The following is a 7,063-nucleotide window of genomic DNA, read 5'->3' as shown; positions in this document are numbered from 1 at the left end:
TTTGGGAGAAAGAACACATTCCCAGAGAGGGGGAAAACCAGACACTGTGGGAGGGAATACAATTCAAAAGACATTCATTAAACACCTACTCTATGTAAGACATGAGTGGTAGGTAAAATAACCAAAAAGTCCCTGCCCTCAGGGGCATCTTAGGAGAATGTAATACGTATACAAATGAACATAATATATATGTATATGTAATATGTATACAAATGAATACAAGCAGAAATATAGGGGAAATTAAGGCTATGTAAAAAAATCCATAAAATATATTTTGAAGCAAATATAGTATCAGAGAAGGAGTAACATAGGGAAAGGAAAAAGCCAGACACATTGCTCTAGGGAAAATTTGAGGCAGGAAAGAACATGTTTCATTAAGAAGTATCAAGGGGCGGCCAGGTGGCTCAGTGATTAAGAGCACCGGCCCCAGTGTTGGGATGACCTGGGGATCAAATCCAGGCTCTGATACTTAGCACCACACCCAGAAATAACTGGCTGTGTAACCTTAAGCAAGTTACTTAAGCCTGATTGTGTTAAAAAAAAGTATCAAAGAAGATTTCACAGAGAAGGTGGTATCTGAAATGAGCCTTGAAGGAAGAGAGGATACTAAGAGATAGAGGTAAGGAGGGGTGCATTATATTTTTTATAATAATGTTTTTATTTTAAACCAGAAGATTTTGAAGTTTCAGAAGTGTTGTTAAACATTTAAAACATAATTTCAGTCTTGTCCTGTACCCCTAATCAATATATTAGAGAAGAGTCAATAAGCATTTATTAAGTATCTACTGTGTACTAGCATACTACAGGCACTGTGCTAAGCACAAAGGGTACAAAGAAAGCAAAAAGATCGTTCCTGCTCTTAAGGACCTAGTATTTTTTTTCTTTTCCTTTTTTTTTGGAGGGGGAAGGCAGGGCAATTGGGGTTAAGTGACTTGTCCAAGGTCACAGGGCTAGTTGGTCCTCCTGACTCCTGGGATGGTGCTCTACTCACTGCATCACCTAGCTGCCCCTGGACTTAGTATTTTTTTTATTTTTTAAATTAAATTTTTATTTTTAGTATTTTACTTTTTTACATGTAAAGACAATTTTTAACATTCATTAAAAAATATTCTGAGTTCCAAATTTTTCTCCCCCCTTTCCTGAAATGATAAGTAATATGATATAGGTTATCTATGTGCAGTCATGTGAAACATATTTCCATAGTAGTCATATTGTGAAAGAAGAAACAGATCCAAAGGAAAAAAATCATGAAAAAAATAAAATAGTATTCTTCAGTCTGCATTCAGACTCCATCAATTTTTTCTCCGGATTTGGACATCATTTTCCATCTTGAGTCCTTTGGGATTGTCCTAGATCATTTCATGGCTGAGAAGAGCTATCTATCTGTAGCAGCAAGCACCCCAAGCGTCCTCAGGGTTTGCCGCCCATACAGGTTCTTAGATCTGCTTTGTTAAAGGAAAGCAACTCAAAATGGGTTAACAAGCTTACTTTAATCAGTCAGACATATATCGTTTACCTTGTTCAGGAGAAAAGGTGAGCACCCTGAACCTCAAAATATACAGGCATAATTATCAAGACAGAAACATCAAGTAGACAGATTTCCAAACTGTCCAACCATTACATCCATACCCAGTCAACATCTGGGTTTCCACATTCTGGGTTTTTCAAAGCCGGGGGACTCTCAACAACGGCTTCCCAGAATTCATATCAAATCACAGAACATTTCTCAAAATGAGTCCCAAAACAAAGCTACACATCAGGGCTTATATAGCTTTCTCCTGGCTCAGAGAATGTAACAACCTTATTGACCCACTGGCCAATCAAAAAGTATCTACTGAAAAACAAGCCTCCCACCCCAGGCTCCAGGTGCACGTTAGCCTAGGGGCAGGGAAGATCTTTAAATCTGCATTTCCATTACACTATCATAGTTGATCATCACACAATGCTGCTGCTAGCATGTAAGATGTTCTGCTGGTTCTGCTCACTTCACTCAGCATCAGTTCATGTAAGTCTTTCCAGGTTTTTCTGAAATCCACCTGCCCATCATTTCTTATAGCACAATAGTATTCTACTACATTCGTATACCACAACTTGCTCAGTCACTCTCCAATTGATGGAAATGGAGGGGGTGCATTTTAGGAATGGTAGGATGGTCTGGGGGAATGAAAGGAGGTAGAATATGGCTCCTCTAATTTGAGAAACTTCCAGTAGTCCTAGTTTGGGTCGAACATTGAATACACAAAGGGGAGGGTAATGGAAGGAATAAGCATTTATTAAGAGTTTTTACTATGTGTGCAGTGCATGGAACATTGTAGGTGTTTTAAAAATTCTTCCTCTCTCCCTTCTTTCCTTCCTTCCTTCCTTCATTCTGCTCTCCCTCCTTCCCTTCTTTCTTCCCTTCTTTCCTTTCTTCCTTCTTTCCCTCTTTCCTTCCTTCCTTCCTTCCTTCCTTCCTTCCTTCCTTCCTTCCTTCCTTCCTTCCTTCCTTCCTTCCTTCCTCCCTTCCTCCCTTCCTCCCTTCCTTCCTCCCTCCCTCCCTTCTTTCCTTCCTTCCTTCTTTCATTCTGCCCCCTCCTTCCCTTCTTTCTTTCCTTCCTTTCTTCTTTCCTTCCTTTCCTTCCCTCCTTTCTTCCTCCCTCCCTTCCTTCCTTCCATGTTGAAATGGAAATTCACAGTAGGCAGGGGAAGATTCAAAACTGAAATTCAGGAGAAGTATATTCCAGAGTCATCTGCATAAACCCATGGGAGTGGATTAGATGGCCAAGGAAGAGAGACTAAAAAGAGAAGAACTATGCCACTGGGGGTTATCATGCTTAGGGAGTGGGAAGAGAATGATGAATCAGTCAGGGGAACTGGGAAGGAGCTGTCAGAAATCCCGGATCCTTAGTGGCCTAAACTTAGTCCCTAAACAAGAATCCCCTGCCCAGCATAGCTAGTCAACAAGAGATCATCCAGTCTTTTCTTGAAGACCACCAGTCAGGTCACCCATCCCACTTTGGGACAGCTCTAATTAGTAGGAAGTTTTCCCTTATATCAAGCCTAAATCTGCACTTTTGCAATTTCCATCCATTGCTCCTAGTTCTTGTCCCTAGGGCCAAGCAGAGAAAATCAAGTCTCTCTTCCACATGATGGACCTTCAAATACTCAGACAGTTATTATTAATCCCTTCCTAAGTCATCTCTTCTCCAGTCCAAAGAACCCTAGTTCCTTTGGCCAGCTGTCTATGGTATTTTCCTGAGTCTCATTCTTTAACTTGCTCTCCTCTGACCCCTCTAGAGCAGTGGTTCTTAACCTGGGGTCCTTGAATTTATTTTTAAAATATAAGGCATTTTGACTATTATAAATACCCAAATTAACTATAAAGGATATGTGAAAAAAGATGCTGTCTGCATCCAGAGAAAGAACAGATAAATAGACGTATATATAGGATAATTTTACACACACATATATATGTATACATGCTTATTTGTATCTAATGGTAGCCATCTCTAGGGTAGGGTGGGTAGGGAAGGAAAAAAAAGGAAGAAAAGAAAAAAAGAAATTTACATGATAATTTTATTATATATTTAAAAGGAATAGCAAATTGTACATAACAAATTTGCAGTTTTATGTGCAATCATTTTTATTATACTATTTTATAGAAATGATTTTTATTCCATAAATTAAAAAGGGGAATAAATAAGTAACTTGAGTTTTATATATTTTTCACACACAAAATATAGATATATATACATTTTAAATTAAGCATATATTATAAATAATATATAAATATATACATACATAAATGTATTATGTATACACACATATAAAGCATTTAAAATATTGTGTGTAATGTATATGCATAATCTTAAATACTAGAGAGAGATTACTTCATAGTCCTATGTTTTTCATTTTACGCACTTAAATACATGCCTTTGAGAAGCTCTCCATAGACTTCGCCAGATGGCCACAGGGATCTCAGACACACAAAAAGGTGAAGAACCCCTGCACAACTTACTACAAAACTTGTCTAATGCTCCAGCTTCGGTGTGAGCAGTGCATTGCACAGTACAGTGAAGCTCTAACCTCCCTGCTCTTGGACTCCTGTGTGAGCCATGCCTCTCTGAACACAGTCGAAGATCACATTAACATTCTGACCCGTTTCTTCCCTTGATAGAATTTAAGTTTCTTGAGGGTAGGGACTATGTCATTTCTATGTTTGTGTCCCCACTGACTAGCACAGTGCTTGGCTTGATAAATGTTCATTGCTTGATTGATTGTGATAGCACACTGCTGACATATATACACTAAGAATTCTTGTACACGTAATTCACAGGAGATCCAGGAGAGACCAATTCCATGGAAACCCAAAGAGGAGAAAATATACAGGAGGAAAGAGCAAGCAACAGCTCTGAAAACTGCAGAAAGGTCAAAGGAAGAGGAGGACTGAAAAGATGCCCAATGTCATAATTACAGCATTGGTGATGAAAAATGCTATCCACCTCCAGAGAACGAATTCATGAAGTCTGAATGCAGATCAGAGCATACCGTTTAAACTCCTTCCTTCCTTCCTTCCTTCCTTCCTTCCTTCCTTCCTTCCTTCCTTCCTTCCTTCCTTCCTTCCTTCCTTCCTTCCTTTCTTTCTTTCTTTCTTTCTTTCTTTCTTTCTTCCTTTCTCCTCCTCTTCCTCTTTTTCTTCCCTTCTCTTCTTTCTCCACCTCCTCCAGTTTCTCTTTTTCCTCCTCCTCCTCTTCCTCCTCCTTTCTCTTCTTCTGTTTTGCAACATGGCTAATATGGAAATATGTTTTGCATGACTGGAGGGGGAGAGAGAGAGAGAGAGAGAGAGAGAGAGAGAAAGAGAAAGAGAGAGCATTGGTGACCTGTGTGGGAGTAGAGGGAAACCAGATTGCAAGGACCTGAGGAATGAACGGATGGAAAGAAGGCAGAGGCAGAATGTAGTTGACCCTTCTAGGAGTTCAGCAGTGAAAGGGAGAGAAGGAAGTCTTCCTGGAAAGAGTGGAAAGTTTCCCCTCCTTATCCCCACCTCCCCTGGTTCTTTAGAAGTCTCAGTGTCTATGGAGAAAAGCAGAATCATGCATCATACTCACAAAGTAACCCATATAGCAGTTTTGATATTTCTAGATATTTTAAGTCCTCTCGCCCTTTACCCCCAAAGCCGGCTCATGATTTGGAAGTAGTCACTTTGCTTTGTCCCCAACTAGGGGGGGGTCTCCCTGTTACCAAGAAAGACAGGAAGGACTGGGAAAGGGTTTTTCCATCACTACAAGAGCTGAAGGTACCCCCCACAAGCCAAATGCACCCTTCCTGTCATAAGGTGACTATAACAAAGTTTCTCCTTCATTCATGTTCTGGGCCAAGTTCTCCAAACTATCTTCCATGGGGAGGAAGGAATGTTTCTACTCTAGAAGTTTTTGAGTTGGATCTGAAAGAGACTAATCCTACAAAAGAAAAATATGACTAAACTCAAGGATTTACATGAATTAAAAGAGATAGAGAAACTAGGACTCCCTTCTTGTCTCTCTGTTGCTCTAATAGGTGAGTCCTTTGCCTTATTTTGGGAAAACCAGGTTTCCATGCTACTTCCTACAGTCTCCTCACTATGTATGGCCTCCATGTCTAATCATCTCTATCCACCTTCCCCCATTAAAATGTAAGCTCGTTGAGAGCAAGAACAGTGTTAATGACTTATCTGATAACTGTCTGTTATCTATTCATAATAGGTCATAGGATTCAATTTTTAATCAACTTTGATTGAAAATCTACAATGTAATTGGTGCTGTGGGAGATAGAAATATAAACAACTGTATATACATATACATACACATAGATATATATGTATGTATAGACACACACACATTCCCTCTGGCAGCACTTCCGTTCTCCAGACTTTTCCCAAGTCTCTGGAAATGAATCCTATTCTCTACCCTACCCACACTTCTCCAGATAATTAAAAAAAGAATTTCTCTGACTATAAATAAAACCATAATTCAAAGTTGCTTTAAAAAAATCTATACACGTCTATATATACATATGATATACACACATATACTTGTATATATACACACATGCGTTACACATGTAGACATGTGCATGTATATGTGTGTATACATGTACATATATTTACACACACATATCATGGTCCTAGCCTGCAAGCTACCTAGTTGGAGGAAGGCAAGAGGAATGTCCCTGGCTTTCCAGTTTCTCTCATAAGTCTTCCCTTGGTGTAACTTTCAGAAATACAACACTACAGTCTATGGCCTATGACACTGACCAGAAGTGGTCTTAGGAGAACATTACAAGTTCATTCATTGTTTTATTTCTACTGGCATCTCCCCTAGAATTCTCTTACTGCATCGAGCAGCGTAAACATGGGAATGGACAGATAGACTAAATGCTTTACCACATAGCCTACGATCCAATGACTTCAAATGCCAAGCCAAGGAACAATTTTGATTCCCAGAAAAAGCTTTGGAAAATACTTCATCAAATCAACTTTTCAAGACAAATTCATTTAGTGGAGGAGGTATCTAGCAACACAGGACCCTGTGGGGGCAGAGTCTGAGACACTGAGACCTGCAGGAAAATAACCTCAGGGGAAAGACCCCACCAGGGGAAGGGGAGAAGTAGAGCTAAGCTTGTCTGGGGAAGGAAGAAGGCTGCCAGCTACCTTCTGTTTTAGTTAATTATTCTTGGTAAATAAACGCTAAGCTTAATTTTTGCTATACTACTGAAGCAGTGCAACAGTTGTCTTCACTTTCTAAATTTAGGTTCCCTGAAACAAAGCCCTGATCACCTAGCCCTAGTTACGTCTCTGCTCAAATATATACACCTGTCCCCTATTTTCTTTTTTTTTTCTTTTTGGAAGATGATTGGGGTTAAGTGACTTGCCCAAGGTCACAGGGCTAGTTTTTGTGTGTGTGTGTGTGTGTGTGTGTGTGTGTGTGTTGTGTCTGAGGTCAGATTTGAACTCAGGACCTCCTGACTCCAGGGCCGGAGCTCTATTAACTGCACCACCTAGCTGTCCCAAACAATCCCTTTTCTTTTGCCTTTTTTTTTTTTGGAG

This window comes from Petaurus breviceps, unplaced genomic scaffold (genome assembly GCF_028583685.1).
Source record: "Petaurus breviceps papuanus isolate PSGF00001 unplaced genomic scaffold, PetGlider_PUasm1.0 175, whole genome shotgun sequence".
Taxonomy (NCBI): Eukaryota; Metazoa; Chordata; class Mammalia; order Diprotodontia; family Petauridae; genus Petaurus; species Petaurus breviceps.
Note: the sequence above shows the minus strand (reverse complement) of the source record.